This window comes from Oncorhynchus mykiss, chromosome 8, assembly GCF_057628025.1.
Source record: "Oncorhynchus mykiss isolate SJ-2025 chromosome 8, ASM5762802v1, whole genome shotgun sequence".
Taxonomy (NCBI): Eukaryota; Metazoa; Chordata; class Actinopteri; order Salmoniformes; family Salmonidae; genus Oncorhynchus; species Oncorhynchus mykiss.
Window position 1 is genome coordinate 53,937,408 of NC_143029.1, and position 21,906 is coordinate 53,959,313.

At 40.6% G+C, this 21,906-nt stretch overlaps 6 non-coding genes across 6 annotated transcripts; all 6 read right to left on the reverse strand.

Annotated features, from left to right (window-relative positions):
- Positions 1-1,099: 1,099 nt before the first annotated feature.
- Positions 1,100-1,172, reverse strand: trnav-cac (transfer RNA valine (anticodon CAC)). Its single transcript has one exon. It is a non-coding gene; the product is annotated as a tRNA-Val (tRNA).
- A 1,638-nt stretch (positions 1,173-2,810) lies between these two features.
- Positions 2,811-2,883, reverse strand: trnav-aac (transfer RNA valine (anticodon AAC)). Its single transcript has one exon. It is a non-coding gene; the product is annotated as a tRNA-Val (tRNA).
- A 4,452-nt stretch (positions 2,884-7,335) lies between these two features.
- trnav-aac (transfer RNA valine (anticodon AAC)) lies at positions 7,336-7,408 on the reverse strand. The gene has a single exon. It is a non-coding gene; the product is annotated as a tRNA-Val (tRNA).
- An 8,638-nt stretch (positions 7,409-16,046) lies between these two features.
- trnav-aac (transfer RNA valine (anticodon AAC)) lies at positions 16,047-16,119 on the reverse strand. Its single transcript has one exon. It is a non-coding gene; the product is annotated as a tRNA-Val (tRNA).
- A 4,115-nt stretch (positions 16,120-20,234) lies between these two features.
- On the reverse strand, positions 20,235-20,307 carry trnav-aac (transfer RNA valine (anticodon AAC)). Its single transcript has one exon. It is a non-coding gene; the product is annotated as a tRNA-Val (tRNA).
- A 1,159-nt stretch (positions 20,308-21,466) lies between these two features.
- trnav-uac (transfer RNA valine (anticodon UAC)) lies at positions 21,467-21,539 on the reverse strand. The gene has a single exon. It is a non-coding gene; the product is annotated as a tRNA-Val (tRNA).
- Between the last annotated feature and the right edge of the window lie 367 nt (positions 21,540-21,906).

Genomic DNA, 21,906 nt, shown 5'->3' on the forward strand with positions numbered 1-21,906 from the left:
GTGCAGCGGCTCTTGGAAGAGGCTTGGTGGTTCAAAACTTCTTCCATTTAAGAGTGATGGAAGCCACTGTGTTCTTGGGTACCTTCAATGCTGCAGAAATGACCAATCATTTGAATTTACCACAGGTGGACTCCAATCAAGTTGAAGAAACATCTCAAGGATGATCAATGGAAACAGGATGGACCTGAGCTCAATTTCCAGCCTCATAGCAAAGGGTCTGAAAACGTACGTAAATAAGGTATTTTTAAAATATTTAATGGGTATTATGGCTCTTTCTGTGGTACTCAATTTGGGATATTATGTGAGGTAGACATGAGAAGCCGGGAATTATCGTGTGCAGCCGGAACTTGGAAGAGGCTTGGTGGTTCCAAACTTCTTCTATTTAAGAGTGATGGAAGCCACTGTGTTCTTGGGTACCTTCAATGCTGCAGAAATGACCAATCATTTGAATTTACCACAGGTGGACTCCAATCAAGTTGAAGAAACATCTCAAGGATGATCAATGGAAACAGGATGGACCTGAGCTCAATTTCCAGCCTCATAGCAAAGGGTCTGAAAATGTATGTAAATAAGGTATTTTTAAAATATTTTTTTCATTAATAAAAACTATATGTTACCGCTTTGTCATTATGTGGTATTGTGTGTAGATAGATTTTATTTTATTTCATCCATTTTAGTATAAGGCTGTAACGTAACAAAATGTGGAAAAAAGTAAGGGGTCTGAAAACTTTCCCAATGCACTGTACCTATGCAGGCTAGCTTCTTTACCTTTGCTAACCAGCCAACTAAATCTATCACACAATCACATCAAGCAGCTGAAATGACAGAAAACGATCTACATTTTTGTTTGTTTTACCTTGGATTATATTGCCATTTCTTTGGATACATCCATTACAATGACCCTGATAAATGAATTTGCCTGGCTCAGAGAAGATGTCAGTCTGGTCACATTCATACAGATCGCATGGTGGAGGTCCCCAAAAAAACGGCAACATTGATCCACAGGTCGGAGAGGTAGACAGCAAGGTTTAGACAAACCTCAACTGTTTCAAACCAAATGCTAGCCTCTGGGCATTGGGAAATATTGAATATTACAAAATGTTTCCGCCCGGTTTCGAACCGGGGACCTTTCGCGTGTGAGGCGAACATGATAACCACTACACTACGGAAACCAAATGATTGGAAAACTAAGGGTGTGACTGACTTTCGCGTGTGAGGCGAACGTGATAACCAATACACTACTGAAACTAAAGTCTGAATAGCAAATACTGAGAAGTGCGAAGGACCAATTTGTTAAAATGTGTTTCCGCCCGGTCTCGAAACGGGGACCTTTCGCGTGTTAGGCGAACGTGATAACCACTACACTACGGAAACCCAATGAGTGGAATACTAAGGGTGTGGCTGACTTTGGCTGGGTGGGACATTTATCGCTCTTAGAACCTAATGAAATCAGAAATTACTTAGTCAATTAATTAAACAATAAGGCTTGAGAAGCCGGGAATTATTGTGTGCAGCGGCTCTTGGAAGAGGCTTGGTGGTTCAAAACTTCTTCTATTTAAGAGTGATGGAAGCCACTGTGTTCTTGGGTACCTTCAATGCTGCAGAAATGACCAATCATTTGAATTTACCACAGGTGGACTCCAATCAAGTTGAAGAAACATCTCAAGGATGATCAATGGAAACAGGATGGACCTGAGCTCAATTTCCAGCCTCATAGCAAAGGGTCTGAAAACGTACGTAAATAAGGTATTTTTAAAATATTTAATGGGTATTATGGCTCTTTCTGTGGTACTCAATTTGGGATATTATGTGAGGTAGACATGAGAAGCCGGGAATTATCGTGTGCAGCCGGAACTTGGAAGAGGCTTGGTGGTTCCAAACTTCTTCTATTTAAGAGTGATGGAAGCCACTGTGTTCTTGGGTACCTTCAATGCTGCAGAAATGACCAATCATTTGAATTTACCACAGGTGGACTCCAATCAAGTTGAAGAAACATCTCAAGGATGATCAATGGAAACAGGATGGACCTGAGCTCAATTTCCAGCCTCATAGCAAAGGGTCTGAAAATGTATGTAAATAAGGTATTTTTAAAATATTTTTTTCATTAATAAAAACTATATGTTATCGCTTTGTCATTATGTGGTTTTGTGTGTAGATAGATTTTATTTTATTTCATCCTTTTTAGAATAAGGCTGTAATGTAACAAAATGTGGAAAAAAGTAAGGGGTCTGAAAACTTTCCGAATGCACTGTACCTATGCAGGCTAGCTTCTTTTCCTTTGCTAGCCAGCCAACTAAATCTATCACACAATCACATCAAGCAGCTGAAATGACAGAAAACGATCTACATTTTTGTTTGTTTTACCTTGGATTATATTGCCATTTCTTTGGATATATCCATTACAATGACCCTGATAAATGAATTTGCCTGGCTCAGAGAAGCTGTCAGTCTGGTCACATTCATACAGATCGCATGGTGGAGGTCCCCAAAAAAACGGCAACATTGATCCACAGGTCGGAGAGGTAGACAGCAAGGTTTAGACAAACCTCAACTGTTTCAAACCAAATGCTAGCCTCTGGGCATTGGGAAATATTGAATATTACAAAATGTTTCCGCCCCGGTTTCGAACCGGGGACCTTTCGCGTGTGAGGCAAACGTGATAACCACTACACTACGGAAACCAAATTATTGGAAAACTAAGGGTGTGACTGACTTTCGCGTGTGAGGCGAACGTGATAACCAATACACTACTGAAACTAAAGTCTGAATAGCAAATACTGAGAAGTGCGAAGGACCAATTTGTTAAAATGTGTTTCCGCCCGGTCTCGAACCGGGGACCTTTCGCGTGTTAGGCGAACGTGATAACCACTACACTACGGAAACCCAATGAGTGGAGTACTAAGGGTGTGGCTGACTTTGGCTGGGTGGGACATTTATCGCTCTCAGAACCTAATGAAATCAGAAATTACTTAGTCAATTAATTAAACAATAAGGCTTGAGAAGCCGGGAATTATTGTGTGCAGCGGCTCTTGGAAGAGGCTTGGTGGTTCAAAACTTCTTCCATTTAAGAGTGATGGAAGCCACTGTGTTCTTGGGTACCTTCAATGCTGCAGAAATGACCAATCATTTGAATTTACCACAGGTGGACTCCAATCAAGTTGAAGAAACATCTCAAGGATGATCAATGGAAACAGGATGGACCTGAGCTCAATTTCCAGCCTCATAGCAAAGGGTCTGAAAATGTACGTAAATAAGGTATTTTTAAAATATTTAATGGGTATTATGGCTCTTTCTGTGGTACTCAATTTGGGATATTATGTGAGGTAGACATGAGAAGCCGGGAATTATCGTGTGCAGCCGGAACTTGGAAGAGGCTTGGTGGTTCCAAACTTCTTCTATTTAAGAGTGATGGAAGCCACTGTGTTCTTGGGTACCTTCAATGCTGCAGAAATGACCAATCATTTGAATTTAACACAGGTGGACTCCAATCAAGTTGAAGAAACATCTCAAGGATGATCAATGGAAACAGGATGGACCTGAGCTCAATTTCCAGCCTCATAGCAAAGGGTCTGAAAATGTATGTAAATAAGGTATTTTTAAAATATTTTTTTCATTAATAAAAACTATATGTTATCGCTTTGTCATTATGTGGTTTTGTGTGTAGATAGATTTTATTTTATTTCATCCATTTTAGAATAAGGCTGTAACGTAACAAAATGTGGAAAAAAGTAAGGGGTCTGAAAACTTTCCGAATGCACTGTACCTATGCAGGCTAGCTTCTTTTCCTTTGCTAGCCAGCCAACTAAATCTATCACACAATCACATCAAGCAGCTGAAATGACAGAAAACGATCTACATTTTTGTTTGTTTTACCTTGGATTATATTGCCATTTCTTTGGATATATCCATTACAATGACCCTGATAAATGAATTTGCCTGGCTCAGAGAAGCTGTCAGTCTGGTCACATTCATACAGATCGCATGGTGGAGGTCCCCAAAAAAACGGCAACATTGATCCACAGGTCGGAGAGGTAGACAGCAAGGTTTAGACAAACCTCAACTGTTTCAAACCAAATGCTAGCCTCTGGGCATTGGGAAATATTGAATATTACAAAATGTTTCCGCCCCGGTTTCGAACCGGGGACCTTTCGCGTGTGAGGCGAACGTGATAACCACTACACTACGGAAACCAATTGATTGGAAAACTAAGGGTGTGACTGACTTTCGCGTGTGAGGCGAATGTGATAACTAATTCACTACTGAAACTAAAGTCTGAATAGCAAATACTGAGAAGTGCGAAGGACCAATTTGTTAAAATGTGTTTCCGACGGGCTCTAACCGGGGACCTTTCGTGTGTTAGGCGAACGTGATAACCACTACACTACAGAAACCCAATGACTGGAGTACTAAGGGTGTGGCTGACTTGGGCTGGGTGGGACATTTATCGCTCTCAGAACCTAATGAAATCAGAAATTACTTAGTCAATTAATTAAACAATAAGGCTTGAGAAGCCGGGAATTATTGTGTGCAGCGGCTCTTGGAAGAGGCTTGGTGGTTCAAAACTTCTTCCATTTAAGAGTGATGGAAGCCACTGTGTTCTTGGGTACCTTCAATGCTGCAGAAATGACCAATCATTTGAATTTACCACAGGTGGACTCCAATCAAGTTGAAGAAACATCTCAAGGATGATCAATGGAAACAGGATGGACCTGAGCTCAATTTCCAGCCTCATAGCAAAGGGTCTGAAAACGTACGTAAATAAGGTATTTTTAAAATATTTAATGGGTATTATGGCTCTTTCTGTGGTACTCAATTTGGGATATTATGTGAGGTAGACATGAGAAGCCGGGAATTATCGTGTGCAGCCGGAACTTGGAAGAGGCTTGGTGGTTCCAAACTTCTTCTATTTAAGAGTGATGGAAGCCACTGTGTTCTTGGGTACCTTCAATGCTGCAGAAATGACCAATCATTTGAATTTACCACAGGTGGACTCCAATCAAGTTGAAGAAACATCTCAAGGATGATCAATGGAAACAGGATGGACCTGAGCTCAATTTCCAGCCTCATAGCAAAGGGTCTGAAAATGTATGTAAATAAGGTATTTTTAAAATATTTTTTTCATTAATAAAAACGATGTGCTATCGCTTTGTCATTATGTGGTATTGTGTGTAGATAGATTTTATTTTATTTCATCCATTTTAGTATAAGGCTGTAACGTAACAAAATGTGGAAAAAAGTAAGGGGTCTGAAAACTTTCCGAATGCACTGTACCTATGCAGTGCTAGCTTCTTTTCCTTTGCTAGCCAGCCAACTAAATCTATCACACAATCACATCAAGCAGCTGAAATGACAGAAAACGATCTACATTTTTGTTTGTTTTACCTTGGATTATATTGCCATTTCTTTGGATATATCCATTACAATGACCCTGATAAATGAATTTGCCTGGCTCAGAGAAGCTGTCAGTCTGGTCACATTCATACAGATCGCATGGTGGAGGTCCCCAAAAAAACGGCAACATTGATCCACAGGTCGGAGAGGTAGACAGCAAGGTTTAGACAAACCTCCACTGTTTCAAACCAAATGCTAGCCTCTGGGCATTGGGAAATATTGAATATTGCAAAATGTTTCCGCCAGGTTTCGAACCGGGGACCTTTCGCGTGTGAGGCGAACGTGATAACCACTACACTACGGAAACCAATTGATTGGAAAACTAAGGGTGTGACTGACTTTCGCGTGTGAGGCGAATGTGATAACTATTTCACTACTGAAACTAAAGTCTGAATAGCAAATACTGAGAAGTGCGAAGGACCAATTTGTTAAAATGTGTTTCCGACGGGCTCTAACCGGGGACCTTTCGTGTGTTAGGCGAACGTGATAACCACTACACTACAGAAACCCAATGAGTGGAGTACTAAGGGTGTGGCTGACTTGGGCTGGGTGGGACATTTATCGCTCTCAGAACCTAATGAAATCAGAAATTACTTAGTCAATTAATTAAACAATAAGGCTTGAGAAGCCGGGAATTATTGTGTGCAGCGGCTCTTGGAAGAGGCTTGGTGGTTCAAAACTTCTTCCATTTAAGAGTGATGGAAGCCACTGTGTTCTTGGGTACCTTCAATGCTGCAGAAATGACCAATCATTTGAATTTACCACAGGTGGACTCCAATCAAGTTGAAGAAACATCTCAAGGATGATCAATGGAAACAGGATGGACCTGAGCTCAATTTCCAGCCTCATAGCAAAGGGTCTGAAAATGTACGTAAATAAGGTATTTTTAAAATATTTAATGGGTATTATGGCTCTTTCTGTGGTACTCAATTTGGGATATTATGTGAGGTAGACATGAGAAGCCGGGAATTATCGTGTGCAGCCGGAACTTGGAAGAGGCTTGGTGGTTCCAAACTTCTTCTATTTAAGAGTGATGGAAGCCACTGTGTTCTTGGGTACCTTCAATGCTGCAGAAATGACCAATCATTTGAATTTACCACAGGTGGACTCCAATCAAGTTGAAGAAACATCTCAAGGATGATCAATGGAAACAGGATGGACCTGAGCTCAATTTCCAGCCTCATAGCAAAGGGTCTGAAAATGTATGTAAATAAGGTATTTTTAAAATATTTTTTTCATTAATAAAAACTATATGTTATCGCTTTGTCATTATGTGGTTTTGTGTGTAGATAGATTTTATTTTATTTCATCCTTTTTAGAATAAGGCTGTAATGTAACAAAATGTGGAAAAAAGTAAGGGGTCTGAAAACTTTCCGAATGCACTGTACCTATGCAGGCTAGCTTCTTTTCCTTTGCTAGCCAGCCAACTAAATCTATCACACAATCACATCAAGCAGCTGAAATGACAGAAAACGATCTACATTTTTGTTTGTTTTACCTTGGATTATATTGCCATTTCTTTGGATATATCCATTACAATGACCCTGATAAATGAATTTGCCTGGCTCAGAGAAGCTGTCAGTCTGGTCACATTCATACAGATCGCATGGTGGAGGTCCCCAAAAAAACGGCAACATTGATCCACAGGTCGGAGAGGTAGACAGCAAGGTTTAGACAAACCTCAACTGTTTCAAACCAAATGCTAGCCTCTGGGCATTGGGAAATATTGAATATTACAAAATGTTTCCGCCCCGGTTTCGAACCGGGGACCTTTCGCGTGTGAGGCGAACGTGATAACCACTACACTACGGAAACCAAATTATTGGAAAACTAAGGGTGTGACTGACTTTCGCGTGTGAGGCGAACGTGATAACCAATACACTACTGAAACTAAAGTCTGAATAGCAAATACTGAGAAGTGCGAAGGACCAATTTGTTAAAATGTGTTTCCGCCCGGTCTCGAACCGGGGACCTTTCGCGTGTTAGGCGAACGTGATAACCACTACACTACGGAAACCCAATGAGTGGAGTACTAAGGGTGTGGCTGACTTTGGCTGGGTGGGACATTTATCGCTCTCAGAACCTAATGAAATCAGAAATTACTTAGTCAATTAATTAAACAATAAGGCTTGAGAAGCCGGGAATTATTGTGTGCAGCGGCTCTTGGAAGAGGCTTGGTGGTTCAAAACTTCTTCCATTTAAGAGTGATGGAAGCCACTGTGTTCTTGGGTACCTTCAATGCTGCAGAAATGACCAATCATTTGAATTTACCACAGGTGGACTCCAATCAAGTTGAAGAAACATCTCAAGGATGATCAATGGAAACAGGATGGACCTGAGCTCAATTTCCAGCCTCATAGCAAAGGGTCTGAAAATGTACGTAAATAAGGTATTTTTAAAATATTTAATGGGTATTATGGCTCTTTCTGTGGTACTCAATTTGGGATATTATGTGAGGTAGACATGAGAAGCCGGGAATTATCGTGTGCAGCCGGAACTTGGAAGAGGCTTGGTGGTTCCAAACTTCTTCTATTTAAGAGTGATGGAAGCCACTGTGTTCTTGGGTACCTTCAATGCTGCAGAAATGACCAATCATTTGAATTTAACACAGGTGGACTCCAATCAAGTTGAAGAAACATCTCAAGGATGATCAATGGAAACAGGATGGACCTGAGCTCAATTTCCAGCCTCATAGCAAAGGGTCTGAAAATGTATGTAAATAAGGTATTTTTAAAATATTTTTTTCATTAATAAAAACTATATGTTATCGCTTTGTCATTATGTGGTTTTGTGTGTAGATAGATTTTATTTTATTTCATCCATTTTAGAATAAGGCTGTAACGTAACAAAATGTGGAAAAAAGTAAGGGGTCTGAAAACTTTCCGAATGCACTGTAGCTATGCAGGCTAGCTTCTTTTCCTTTGCTAGCCAGCCAACTAAATCTATCACACAATCACATCAAGCAGCTGAAATGACAGAAAACGATCTACATTTTTGTTTGTTTTACCTTGGATTATATTGCCATTTCTTTGGATATATCCATTACAATGACCCTGATAAATGAATTTGCCTGGCTCAGAGAAGCTGTCAGTCTGGTCACATTCATACAGATCGCATGGTGGAGGTCCCCAAAAAAACGGCAACATTGATCCACAGGTCGGAGAGGTAGACAGCAAGGTTTAGACAAACCTCAACTGTTTCAAACCAAATGCTAGCCTCTGGGCATTGGGAAATATTGAATATTACAAAATGTTTCCGCCCCGGTTTCGAACCGGGGACCTTTCGCGTGTGAGGCGAACGTGATAACCACTACACTACGGAAACCAATTGATTGGAAAACTAAGGGTGTGACTGACTTTCGCGTGTGAGGCGAATGTGATAACTAATTCACTACTGAAACTAAAGTCTGAATAGCAAATACTGAGAAGTGCGAAGGACCAATTTGTTAAAATGTGTTTCCGACGGGCTCTAACCGGGGACCTTTCGTGTGTTAGGCGAACGTGATAACCACTACACTACAGAAACCCAATGACTGGAGTACTAAGGGTGTGGCTGACTTGGGCTGGGTGGGACATTTATCGCTCTCAGAACCTAATGAAATCAGAAATTACTTAGTCAATTAATTAAACAATAAGGCTTGAGAAGCCGGGAATTATTGTGTGCAGCGGCTCTTGGAAGAGGCTTGGTGGTTCAAAACTTCTTCCATTTAAGAGTGATGGAAGCCACTGTGTTCTTGGGTACCTTCAATGCTGCAGAAATGACCAATCATTTGAATTTACCACAGGTGGACTCCAATCAAGTTGAAGAAACATCTCAAGGATGATCAATGGAAACAGGATGGACCTGAGCTCAATTTCCAGCCTCATAGCAAAGGGTCTGAAAACGTACGTAAATAAGGTATTTTTAAAATATTTAATGGGTATTATGGCTCTTTCTGTGGTACTCAATTTGGGATATTATGTGAGGTAGACATGAGAAGCCGGGAATTATCGTGTGCAGCCGGAACTTGGAAGAGGCTTGGTGGTTCCAAACTTCTTCTATTTAAGAGTGATGGAAGCCACTGTGTTCTTGGGCACCTTCAATGCTGCAGAAATGACCAATCATTTGAATTTACCACAGGTGGACTCCAATCAAGTTGAAGAAACATGTCAAGGTTGATCAATGGAAACAGGATGGACCTGAGCTCAATTTCCAGCCTCATAGCAAAGGGTCTGAAAACGTACGTAAATAAGGTATTTTTAAAATATTTAATGGGTATTATGGCTCTTTCTGTGGTACTCAATTTGGGATATTATGTGAGGTAGACATGAGAAGCCGGGAATTATCGTGTGCAGCCGGAACTTGGAAGAGGCTTGGTGGTTCCAAACTTCTTCTATTTAAGAGTGATGGAAGCCACTGTGTTCTTGGGTACCTTCAATGCTGCAGAAATGACCAATCATTTGAATTTACCACAGGTGGACTCCAATCAAGTTGAAGAAACATCTCAAGGATGATCAATGGAAACAGGATGGACCTGAGCTCAATTTCCAGTCTCATAGCAAAGGGTCTGAAAATGTATGTAAATAAGGTATTTTTAAAATATTTTTTTCATTAATAAAAACGATATGTTATCGCTTTGTCATTATGTGGTATTGTGTGTAGATAGATTTTATTTTAATTCATCAATTTTAGTATAAGGCTGTAACGTAACAAAATGTGGAAAAAAGTAAGGGGTCTGAAAACTTTCCGAATGCACTCTACCTATGCAGGCTAGCTTCTTTTCCTTTGCTTGCCAGCCATCTAAATCTATCACACAATCACTTCAAGCAGCTGAAATGACAGAAAACGATCTACATTTTTGTTTGTTTTACCTTGGATTATATTGCCATTTCTTTGGATATATCCATTACAATGACCCTGATAAATGAATTTGCCTGGCTCAGAGAAGCTGTCAGTCTGGTCACATTCATACAGATCGCATGGTGGAGGTCCCCAAAAAAACGGCAACATTGATCCACAGGTCGGAGACGTAGACAGCAAGGTTTAGACAAACCTCCACTGTTTCAAACCAAATGCTAGCCTCTGGGCATTGGGAAATATTGAATATTACAAAATGTTTCCGCCAGGTTTTGAACCGGGGACCTTTCGCGTGTGAGGCGAACGTGATAACCACTACACTACGGAAACCGAATGATTGGAAAACTGAGGGTGTGACTGACTTTCGCGTGTGAGGCGAATGTGATAACTAATTCACTACTGAAACTAAAGTCTGAATAGCAAATACTGAGAAGTGCGAAGGACCAATTTGTTAAAATGTGTTTCCGACGGGCTCTAACCGGGGACCTTTCGTGTGTTAGGCGAACGTGATAACCACTACACTACAGAAACCCAATGAGTGGAGTACTAAGGGTGTGGCTGACTTGGGCTGGGTGGGACATTTATCGCTCTCAGAACCTAATGAAATCAGAAATTACTTAGTCAATTAATTAAACAATAAGGCTTGAGAAGCCGGGAATTATTGTGTGCAGCGGCTCTTGGAAGAGGCTTGGTGGTTCAAAACTTCTTCTATTTAAGAGTGATGGAAGCCACTGTGTTCTTGGGTACCTTCAATGCTGCAGAAATGACCAATCATTTGAATTTACCACAGGTGGACTCCAATCAAGTTGAAGAAACATCTCAAGGATGATCAATGGAAACAGGATGGACCTGAGCTCAATTTCCAGCCTCATAGCAAAGGGTCTGAAAACGTACGTAAATAAGGTATTTTTAAAATATTTAATGGGTATTATGGCTCTTTCTGTGGTACTCAATTTGGGATATTATGTGAGGTAGACATGAGAAGCCGGGAATTATCGTGTGCAGCCGGAACTTGGAAGAGGCTTGGTGGTTCCAAACTTCTTCTATTTAAGAGTGATGGAAGCCACTGTGTTCTTGGGTACCTTCAATGCTGCAGAAATGACCAATCATTTGAATTTACCACAGGTGGACTCCAATCAAGTTGAAGAAACATCTCAAGGATGATCAATGGAAACAGGATGGACCTGAGCTCAATTTCCAGCCTCATAGCAAAGGGTCTGAAAATGTATGTAAATAAGGTATTTTTAAAATATTTTTTTCATTAATAAAAACGATGTGCTATCGCTTTGTCATTATGTGGTATTGTGTGTAGATAGATTTTATTTTATTTCATCCATTTTAGTATAAGGCTGTAACGTAACAAAATGTGGAAAAAAGTAAGGGGTCTGAAAACTTTCCGAATGCACTGTACCTATGCAGTGCTAGCTTCTTTTCCTTTGCTAGCCAGCCAACTAAATCTATCACACAATCACATCAAGCAGCTGAAATGACAGAAAACGATCTACATTTTTGTTTGTTTTACCTTGGATTATATTGCCATTTCTTTGGATATATCCATTACAATGACCCTGATAAATGAATTTGCCTGGCTCAGAGAAGCTGTCAGTCTGGTCACATTCATACAGATCGCATGGTGGAGGTCCCCAAAAAAACGGCAACATTGATCCACAGGTCGGAGAGGTAGACAGCAAGGTTTAGACAAACCTCCACTGTTTCAAACCAAATGCTAGCCTCTGGGCATTGGGAAATATTGAATATTACAAAATGTTTCCGCCAGGTTTCGAACCGGGGACCTTTCGCGTGTGAGGCGAACGTGATAACCACTACACTACGGAAACCGAATGATTGGAAAACTAAGGGTGTGACTGACTTTCGCGTGTGAGGCGAATGTGATAACTAATTCACTACTGAAACTAAAGTCTGAATAGCAAATACTGAGAAGTGCGAAGGACCAATTTGTTAAAATGTGTTTCCGACGGGCTCTAACCGGGGACCTTTCATGTGTTAGGCGAACGTGATAACCACTACACTACAGAAACCCAATGAGTGGAGTACTAAGGGTGTGGCTGACTTGGGCTGGGTGGGACATTTATCGCTCTCAGAACCTAATGAAATCAGAAATTACTTAGTCAATTAATTAAACAATAAGGCTTGAGAATCCGGGAATTATTGTGTGCAGCGGCTCTTGGAAGAGGCTTGGTGGTTCAAAACTTCTTCCATTTAAGAGTGATGGAAGCCACTGTGTTCTTGGGTACCTTCAATGCTGCAGAAATGACCAATCATTTGAATTTACCACAGGTGGACTCCAATCAAGTTGAAGAAACATCTCAAGGATGATCAATGGAAACAGGATGGACCTGAGCTCAATTTCCAGCCTCATAGCAAAGGGTCTGAAAATGTATGTAAATAAGGTATTTTTAAAATATTTTTTTCATTAATAAAAACTATATGTTATCGCTTTGTCATTATGTGGTATTGTGTGTAGATAGATTTTATTTTATTTCATCCATTTTAGTATAAGGCTGTAACGAAACAAAATGTGGAAAAAAGTAAGGGGTCTGAAAACTTTCCCAATGCACTGTACCTATGCAGGCTAGCTTCTTTTCCTTTGCTAGCCAGCCAACTAAATCTATCACACAATCACATCAAGCAGCTGAAATGACAGAAAACGATCTACATTTTTGTTTGTTTTACCTTGGATTATATTGCCATTTCTTTGGATATATCCATTACAATGACCCTGATAAATGAATTTGCCTGGCTCAGAGAAGCTGTCAGTCTGGTCACAGTCATACAGATCGCATGGTGGAGGTCCCCAAAAAAACGGCAACATTGATCCACAGGTCGGAGAGGTAGACAGCAAGGTTTAGACAAACCTCAACTGTTTCAAACCAAATGCTAGCCTCTGGGCATTGGGAAATATTGAATATTACAAAATGTTTCTGCCCGGTTTCGAACCGGGGACCTTTCGCGTGTGAGGTAAACGTGATAACCACTACACTACGGAAACCAAATTATTGGAAAACTAAGGGTGTGACTGACTTTCGCGTGTGAGGCGAACGTGATAACTAATACACTACTGAAACTAAAGTCTGAATAGCAAATACTGAGAAGTGCGAAGGACCAATTTGTTAAAATGTGTTTCCGACGGGCTCTAACCGGGGACCTTTCGTGTGTTAGGCGAACGTGATAACCACTACACTACAGAAACCCAATGAGTGGAGTACTAAGGGTGTGGCTGACTTGGGCTGGGTGGGACATTTATCGCTCTCAGAACCTAATGAAATCAGAAATTACTTAGTCAATTAATTAAACAATAAGGCTTGAGAAGCCGGGAATTATTGTGTGCAGCGGCTCTTGGAAGAGGCTTGGTGGTTCAAAACTTCTTCTATTTAAGAGTGATGGAAGCCACTGTGTTCTTGGGTACCTTCAATGCTGCAGAAATGACCAATCATTTGAATTTACCACAGGTGGACTCCAATCAAGTTGAAGAAACATCTCAAGGATGATCAATGGAAACAGGATGGACCTGAGCTCAATTTCCAGCCTCATAGCAAAGGGTCTGAAAACGTACGTAAATAAGGTATTTTTAAAATATTTAATGGGTATTATGGCTCTTTCTGTGGTACTCAATTTGGGATATTATGTGAGGTAGACATGAGAAGCCGGGAATTATCGTGTGCAGCCGGAACTTGGAAGAGGCTTGGTGGTTCCAAACTTCTTCTATTTAAGAGTGATGGAAGCCACTGTGTTCTTGGGTACCTTCAATGCTGCAGAAATGACCAATCATTTGAATTTACCACAGGTGGACTCCAATCAAGTTGAAGAAACATCTCAAGGATGATCAATGGAAACAGGATGGACCTGAGCTCAATTTCCAGCCTCATAGCAAAGGGTCTGAAAATGTATGTAAATAAGGTATTTTTAAAATATTTTTTTCATTAATAAAAACGATGTGCTATCGCTTTGTCATTATGTGGTATTGTGTGTAGATAGATTTTATTTTATTTCATCCATTTTAGTATAAGGCTGTAACGTAACAAAATGTGGAAAAAAGTAAGGGGTCTGAAAACTTTCCGAATGCACTGTACCTATGCAGTGCTAGCTTCTTTTCCTTTGCTAGCCAGCCAACTAAATCTATCACACAATCACATCAAGCAGCTGAAATGACAGAAAACGATCTACATTTTTGTTTGTTTTACCTTGGATTATATTGCCATTTCTTTGGATATATCCATTACAATGACCCTGATAAATGAATTTGCCTGGCTCAGAGAAGCTGTCAGTCTGGTCACATTCATACAGATCGCATGGTGGAGGTCCCCAAAAAAACGGCAACATTGATCCACAGGTCGGAGAGGTAGACAGCAAGGTTTAGACAAACCTCCACTGTTTCAAACCAAATGCTAGCCTCTGGGCATTGGGAAATATTGAATATTACAAAATGTTTCCGCCAGGTTTCGAACCGGGGACCTTTCGCGTGTGAGGCGAACGTGATAACCACTACACTACGGAAACCGAATGATTGGAAAACTAAGGGTGTGACTGACTTTCGCGTGTGAGGCGAATGTGATAACTAATTCACTACTGAAACTAAAGTCTGAATAGCAAATACTGAGAAGTGCGAAGGACCAATTTGTTAAAATGTGTTTCCGACGGGCTCTAACCGGGGACCTTTCATGTGTTAGGCGAACGTGATAACCACTACACTACAGAAACCCAATGAGTGGAGTACTAAGGGTGTGGCTGACTTGGGCTGGGTGGGACATTTATCGCTCTCAGAACCTAATGAAATCAGAAATTACTTAGTCAATTAATTAAACAATAAGGCTTGAGAATCCGGGAATTATTGTGTGCAGCGGCTCTTGGAAGAGGCTTGGTGGTTCAAAACTTCTTCCATTTAAGAGTGATGGAAGCCACTGTGTTCTTGGGTACCTTCAATGCTGCAGAAATGACCAATCATTTGAATTTACCACAGGTGGACTCCAATCAAGTTGAAGAAACATCTCAAGGATGATCAATGGAAACAGGATGGACCTGAGCTCAATTTCCAGCCTCATAGCAAAGGGTCTGAAAATGTATGTAAATAAGGTATTTTTAAAATATTTTTTTCATTAATAAAAACTATATGTTATCGCTTTGTCATTATGTGGTATTGTGTGTAGATAGATTTTATTTTATTTCATCCATTTTAGTATAAGGCTGTAACGAAACAAAATGTGGAAAAAAGTAAGGGGTCTGAAAACTTTCCCAATGCACTGTACCTATGCAGGCTAGCTTCTTTTCCTTTGCTAGCCAGCCAACTAAATCTATCACACAATCACATCAAGCAGCTGAAATGACAGAAAACGATCTACATTTTTGTTTGTTTTACCTTGGATTATATTGCCATTTCTTTGGATATATCCATTACAATGACCCTGATAAATGAATTTGCCTGGCTCAGAGAAGCTGTCAGTCTGGTCACAGTCATACAGATCGCATGGTGGAGGTCCCCAAAAAAACGGCAACATTGATCCACAGGTCGGAGAGGTAGACAGCAAGGTTTAGACAAACCTCAACTGTTTCAAACCAAATGCTAGCCTCTGGGCATTGGGAAATATTGAATATTACAAAATGTTTCTGCCCGGTTTCGAACCGGGGACCTTTCGCGTGTGAGGTAAACGTGATAACCACTACACTACGGAAACCAAATTATTGGAAAACTAAGGGTGTGACTGACTTTCGCGTGTGAGGCGAACGTGATAACTAATACACTACTGAAACTAAAGTCTGAATAGCAAATACTGAGAAGTGCGAAGGACCAATTTGTTAAAATGTGTTTCCGCCCGGTCTCGAACCGGGGACCTTTCGCGTGTTAGGCGAACGTGATAACCACTACACTACAGAAACCCAATGACTGGAAAACTAAGGGTGTGGCTGACTTGGGCTGGGTGGGACATTTATCGCTCTCAGAACCTAATGAAATCAGAAATTACTTAGTCAATTAATTAAACAATAAGGCTTGAGAAGCCGGGAATTATTGTGTGCAGCGGCTCTTGGACGAGGCTTGGTGGTTCAAAACTTCTTCCATTTAAGAGTGATGGAAGCCACTGTGTTCTTGGGTACCTTCAATGCTGCAGAAATGACCAATCATTTGAATTTACCACAGGTGGACTCCAATCAAGTTGAAGAAACATCTCAAGGATGATCAATGGAAACAGGATGGACCTGAGCTCAATTTCCAGCCTCATAGCAAAGGGTCTGAAAACGTACGTAAATAAGGTATTTTTAAAATATTTAATGGGTATTATGGCTCTTTCTGTGGTACTCAATTTGGGATATTATGTGAGGTAGACATGAGAAGCCGGGAATTATCGTGTGCAGCCGGAACTTGGAAGAGGCTTGGTGGTTCCAAACTTCTTCTATTTAAGAGTGATGGAAGCCACTGTGTTCTTGGGTACCTTCAATGCTGCAGAAATGACCAATCATTTGAATTTACCACAGGTGGACTCCAATCAAGTTGAAGAAACATCTCAAGGATGATCAATGGAAACAGGATGGACCTGAGCTCAATTTCCAGCCTCATAGCAAAGGGTCTGAAAATGTATGTAAATAAGGTATTTTTAAAATATTTTTTTCATTAATAAAAACTATATGTTATCGCTTTGTCATTATGTGGTATTGTGTGTAGATAGATTTTATTTTATTTCATCCATTTTAGTATAAGGCTGTAACGAAACAAAATGTGGAAAAAAGTAAGGGGTCTGAAAACTTTCCCAATGCACTGTACCTATGCAGGCTAGCTTATTTTCCTTTGCTAGCCAGCCAACTAAATCTATCACACAATCACATCAAGCAGCTGAAATGACAGAAAACGATCTACATTTTTGTTTGTTTTACCTTGGATTATATTGCCATTTCTTTGGATATATCCATTACAATGACCCTGATAAATGAATTTGCCTGGCTCAGAGAAGCTGTCAGTCTGGTCACAGTCATACAGATCGCATGGTGGAGGTCCCCAAAAAAACGGCAACATTGATCCACAGGTCGGAGAGGTAGACAGCAAGGTTTAGACAAACCTCAACTGTTTCAAACCAAATGCTAGCCTCTGGGCATTGGGAAATATTGAATATTACAAAATGTCTCCACCCGGTTTCGAACCGGGGACCTTACGCGTGTGAGGCGAACGTGATAACCACTACACTACAGAAGCCGAATGATTGGAAAACTAAGGGTGTGACTGACTTTCGCGTGTGAGGCGAACGTGATAACCAATACACTACTGAAACTAAAGTCTGAATAGCAAATACTGAGAAGTGCGAAGGACCACTTTGTTAAAATGTGTTTCCGCCCGGTCTCGAACCGGGGACCTTTCGGGTGTTAGGCGAACGTGATAACCACTACACTACAGAAACCCAATGAGTGGAATAGTAAGGGTGTGGCTGACTTTGGCTGGGTGGGACATTTATCGCTCTCAGAACCTAATGAAATCAGAAATTACTTAGTCAATGAATTAAACAATAAGGCTTGAGAAGCCGGGAATTATTGTGTGCAGCGGCTCTTGGAAGAGGCTTGGTGGTTCAAAACTTCTTCCATTTAAGAGTGATGGAAGCCACTGTGTTCTTGGGTACCTTCAATGCTGCAGAAATGACCAATCATTTGAATTTACCACAGGTGGACTCCAATCAAGTTGAAGAAACATCTCAAGGATGATCAATGGAAACAGGATGGACCTGAGCTCAATTTCCAGCCTCATAGCAAAGGGTCTGAAAATGTATGTAAATAAGGTATTTTTAAAATATTTTTTTCATTAATAAAAACTATATGTTATCGCTTTGTCATTATGTGGTATTGTGTGTAGATAGATTTTATTTTATTTCATCCATTTTAGTATAAGGCTGTAACGTAACAAAATGTGGAAAAAAGTAAGGGGTCTGAAAACTTTCCGAATGCACTGTACCTATGCAGGCTAGCTTCTTTTCCTTTGCTAGCCAGCCAACTAAATCTATCACACAATCACATCAAGCAGCTGAAATGACAGAAAACGATCTACATTTTATTTTGTTTTACCTTGGATTATATTGCCATTTCTTTGGATATATCCATTACAATGACCCTGATAAATGAATTTGCCTGGCTCAGAGAAGCTGTCAGTCTGGTCACATTCATACAGATCGCATGGAGGAGGTCCCCAAAAAAACGGCAACATTGATCCACAGGTCGGAGAGGTAGACAGCAAGGTTTAGACAAACCTCAACTGTTTCAAACCAAATGCTAGCCTCTGGGCATTGGGAAATATTGAATATTACAAAATGTTTCCGCCCAGTTTCGAACCGGGGACCTTTCGCGTGTGAGGCGAACGTGATAACCACTACACTACGGAAGCCGAACGATTACAAAAATAAGGGTGTGACTGACTTTCGCGTGTGAGGCGAACGTGATAACCAATACACTACTGAAACTAAAGTCTGAATAGGAAATACTGAGAAGTGCGAAGGACCAATTTGTTAAAATGTTTTCCACCCAGTCTCAAACCGAGGACCTTTCGCGTGTTAGGCGAACGTGATAACCACTACACTACGGAAACCCAATGAGTGGAATACTAAGGGTGTGGCTGACTTTGGCTGGGTGGGATATTTATCGCTCTCAGAACCTAATGAAATCAGAAATTACTTAGCCAATTAATTAAACAATAAGGCTTGAGAAGCCGGGAATTATTGTGTGCAGCGGCTCTTGGAAGAGGCTTGGTGGTTCAAAACTTCTTCCATTTAAGAGTGATGGAAGCCACTGTGTTCTTGGGTACCTTCAATGCTGCAGAAATGACCAATCATTTGAATTTACCACAGGTGGACTCCAATCAAGTTGAAGAAACATCTCAAGGATGATCAATGGAAACAGGATGGACCTGAGCTCAATTTCCAGCCTCATAGCAAAGGGTCTGAAAACTTACGTAAATAAGGTATTTTTAAAATATTTAATGGGTATTATGGCTCTTTCTGTGGAACTCAATTTGGGATATTATGTGAGGTAGACATGAGAAGCCGGGAATTATCGTGTGCAGCCGGAACTTGGAAGAGGCTTGGTGGTTCCAAACTTCTTCCATTTAAGAGTGATGGAAGCCACTGTGTTCTTGGGTACCTTCAATGCTGCAGAAATGACCAATCATTTGAATTTACCACAGGTGGACTCCAATCAAGTTGAAGAAACATCTCAAGGATGATCAATGGAAACAGGATGGACCTGAGCTCAATTTCCAACCTCATAGCAAATGGTCTGAAAATGTATGTAAATAAGGTATTTTTAAAATATTTTTTTCATTAATAAAAACGATATGTTATCGCTTTGTCATTATGTGGTATTGTGTGTAGATAGATTTTATTTTATTTCATCCATTTTAGTATAAGGCTGTAACGTAACAAAATGTGGAAAAAAGTAAGGGGTCTGAAAACTTTCCCAATGCACTGTACCTATGCAGGCTAGCTTCTTTTACTTTGCTAGCCAGCCAACTAAATCTATCACACAATCACATCAAGCAACTGAAATGACAGAAAACAATCTACATTTTTGTTTGTTTTACCTTGGATTATATTGCCATTTCTTTGGATATATCCATTACAATGACCCTGATAAATGAATTTGCCTGGCTCAGAGAAGCTGTCAGTCTGGTCACATTCATACAGATCGCATGGTGGAGGTCCCCAAAAAAACGGCAACATTGATCCACAGGTCGGAGAGGTAGACAGCAAGGTTTAGACAAACCTCAACTGTTTCAAACCCAATGCTAGCCTCTGGGCATTGGGAGATATTGAATATTACAAAATGTTTCCGCCCGGTTTCGAACCAGAGACCTTTCGCTTGTGAGGCGAACGTGATAACCACTACACTACGGAAACAGAAAGATTGGAAGACTTAGGGTGTGACTGACTTTCGCGTGTGTGGCGAACGTGATAACCAATACACTACTGAAACTAAAGTCTGAATAGCAAATACTGAGAAGTGCGAAGGACCAATTTGTTAAAATGTGTTTCCGCCCGGTCTCGAACCGGGGACCTTTCGCGTGTTAGGCGAACGTGATAACCATTACACTACGGAAACCGAAAGATTGGAAGACTAAGGGTGTGACTGACTTTCGCGTGAGAGGCGAACATGATAACCACTACACTACGGAAACCAAATGAGTGGAATAGTAAGGGTGTGGCTGACTTTGGCTGGGTGGGACATTTATCGCTCTCAGAACCTAATGAAATCAGAAATTACTTAGTCAATTAATTAAACAATAAGGCTTGAGAAGCCGGGAATTATTGTGTGCAGCGGCTCTTGGAAGAGGCTTGGTAGTTCAAAACTTCTTCCATTTAAGAGTGATGGAAGCCACTGTGTTCTTGGGTACCTTCAATGCTGCAGAAATGACCAATCATTTGAATTTACCACAGGTGGACTCCAATCAAGTTGAAGAAACATCTCAAGGATGATCAATGGAAACAGGGTGGACCTGAGCTCAATTTCCAGCCTCATAGCAAAGGGTCTGAAAATGTATGTAAATAAGGTATTTTTAAAATATTTTTTTCATTAATAAAAACTATATGTTATCGCTTTGTCATTATGTGGTATTGTGTGTAGATAGATTTTATTTTATTTCATCCATTTTATTGTAAGGCTGTAACGTAACAAAATGTGGAAAAAAGTAAGGGGTCTGAAAACTTTCCGAATGCACTGTACCTATGCAGGCTAGCTTCTTTTCCTTTGCTAGCCAGCCAACTAAATCTATCACACAATCACATCAAGCAGCTGAAATGACAGAAAACGATCTACATTTTTGTTTGTTTTACCTTGGATTATATGGCCATTTCTTTGGATATATCCATTACAATGACCCTGATAAATGAATTTGCCTGGCTCAGAGAAGCTGTCAGTCTGGTCACATTCATAAAGATCGCATGGTGGAGGTCCCCAAAAAAACGGCAACATTGATCCACAGGTCGGAGAGGTAGACAGCAAGGTTTAGACAAACCTCAACTGTTTCAAACCAAATGCTAACCTCTGGGCATTGGGAAATATTGAATATTACAAAATGTTTCCACCCGGTTTCGAACCGGGGACCTTTCACGTGTGAGGCGAACATGATAACCACTACACTACGGAAACCGAATGATTGGAAAACTAAGGATGTGACTGACTTTCGCGTGTGAGGCGAACGTGATAACCAATACACTACTGAAACTAAAGTCTGAATAGCAAATACTAATTTGTTAAAATGTGTTTCCGCCCGGTCTCGAACCGGGGACCTTTCGCGTGTAAGGCGAACGTGATAACCACTACACTACGGAAACTGAATGATTGGAAAACTAAGGGTGTGACTGACTTTCGCATGTGAGGCGAACGTGATAACCAATACACTACTGAAACTAAAGTCTGAACAGCAAATACTGAGAAGTGCGAAGGACCAATTTGTTAAAATGTGTTTCCGCCCAGTCTCGAACCGGGGACCTTCCGCATGTTAGGCGAACGTGATAACCACTACACTACAGAAACCCAATGAGTGGAATACTAAGGGTGTGGCTGACTTTGGCTGGGTGGGACATTGATCGCTCTCAGAACCTATTGAAATCAGAAATTACTTAGTCAATTAATTAAACAATAAGGCTTGAGAAGCCGGGAATTATTGTGTGCAGCGGCTCTTGGAAGAGGCTTGGTGGT